The sequence below is a fragment of the Micropterus dolomieu genome, unplaced genomic scaffold (genome assembly GCF_021292245.1).
Source record: "Micropterus dolomieu isolate WLL.071019.BEF.003 ecotype Adirondacks unplaced genomic scaffold, ASM2129224v1 contig_14389, whole genome shotgun sequence".
NCBI lineage: Eukaryota > Metazoa > Chordata > Actinopteri > Centrarchiformes > Centrarchidae > Micropterus > Micropterus dolomieu.
The window spans coordinates 4092-5822 of record NW_025743375.1 but is presented as its reverse complement, the minus strand read 5'-3'; the positions used below and the strand labels follow the sequence as shown (position 1 = coordinate 5822).

The following is a 1731-nucleotide window of genomic DNA, read 5'->3' as shown; positions in this document are numbered from 1 at the left end:
AGAGATTTACAAGTAGAAAGGGCAGAGAGAAACGAGAGAGTCTCGATGGTTGAGTTCAGATGGATTAAAATGTCTTTATTTGTAATGGTGCTTCAGTTCACAGGTCAGGATGGATATGACATGTGTTTTTGTTCTGTGGCAGGACACATTATCCTGCTGAAAGAGGCGACTGCCATCAGGGAATGAACTGAATTGAATTTATTTCAGGATAGAGATCATCTCATTTTTGCATAAAACATTCTTTAACAGAATGTTCACATTACATTTAGCTGACGATTATATCCAAAGCGACTTACTATTTTTACATATGTCAGAAGTTGCAACTTGGGGTCAAATGTCAAAGCATCACACTGCCTCCGCTGGCTTGTCCTCTTTCCATAGTGTATCCTGGTGCCACGTGTTCCCCCGGAAGAGGAACTTTCACGGTGCTGTAAGTGTCTGCATCATCATCACCATGTTTACCCAGAACCTGGAAAAGAGACAAACAGCACAACACAGAAATTACACAACATTAAATGAGACAGACTGATGCAGGTTAATGCAACATTATGATATCCAGCCATCAATTTGATATAGAAAAAGTGATTCATAAGGCTAGGCCACCTTTTTCCTTTGCTCTGTGGTCCAAATCTGATGCTCACATGCTCATTGTAGGTACTTTCAACAGTGGACAGGGGTCAGCGCAGGCACCCTGACTGGTCTGCAGCTACGCAGGCCCATACACAACAAACCGGGGTGTACTGTGTGTTCTGACCGCTATTACCTTTTTCAGCAATCTGACTGCTTTTCTGTTGGATCGGACGACATGCGTCAATGAGCCTTGGCCTTCCATGACCTTGTCACCGGTTCACAGCTTTTCTTTCCTTGGACCACTTTTGATAGGTACTGACCACTGCAGACTAAAACAAGGATAGAGATACAGAAACACAGAGCAGACAAGAACAAATCATGACAGCGTGCCCATTCTCCTGCGTCTAATGCTGGCCGCACAAGAGAGGATAACTGAATTTGGGTTCAATTCATCCCTCCCGACTATTTTTTTAGTTGTTTTTTAGCCGAGGTTGGTTGAAACCGATTAAAGGCCCAAATAATCCGGTAGTGTGAGGGGTTTGCAGCCATAATCTTAAGGTTGCCAACTTGATTGGAGGCACCCCTGGTCATCATTAGAGGTTAAAAGATCCAAATCAAAAACATCTGAAATGAAGCACTAACAGCCAGGGAAGAGAGAAAGACGTCCCAGAAAGGGTGCGAGCTAATTCTGCATTTTATTCACAACGCTGCAACATTTCCATGCAGAATAGCAACGCCGCTGCATGCTGTCAAGCTAGATGGATGGCATTCTGAGACAAGGTCACTCTCTTTAGTTCTCCCACACACCACCAGCAAGCTAAAGTGTCCTCTCAGATATAAGTGGACACCAAGATCCAACAACTCCTGCTAAAGCCGGCCGTCTCTGTCAACCCTGCACACCTAATGTACAGAGGTATCTACTCACTAGCTAGACCCCCACATGTCCAACAGATGTGTGGACACCACACTGCAACTGTTTTGTCAGCATGACAACAGGGTCTTTTTCTATTTCAAAGACATCAATGTCATGGCGAGATCAAAGCCCACCCTTGTCTGTGCAGGAGGATCTGTGGTTCTCAAGGTCTCCTCAACAACTGGCAGCAGGAGTGCCACTCCGCAGGGTGTCCTCCTACTTGCAGTATTCACAGCACCCTGATGCGT

General features: G+C 45.2%; 1 long non-coding RNA gene across 1 annotated transcript; it reads right to left on the bottom strand.

Annotated features, from left to right (window-relative positions):
* Nucleotides 1-46: 46 nt before the first annotated feature.
* On the bottom strand, nucleotides 47-1387 carry LOC123966842. Its single transcript, XR_006824081.1, has 2 exons — nucleotides 764-1387; nucleotides 47-469 (listed from the first exon to the last, which is right to left on the bottom strand). It is a non-coding gene; the product is annotated as an uncharacterized LOC123966842 (long non-coding RNA).
* Nucleotides 1388-1731: the final 344 nt, after the last annotated feature.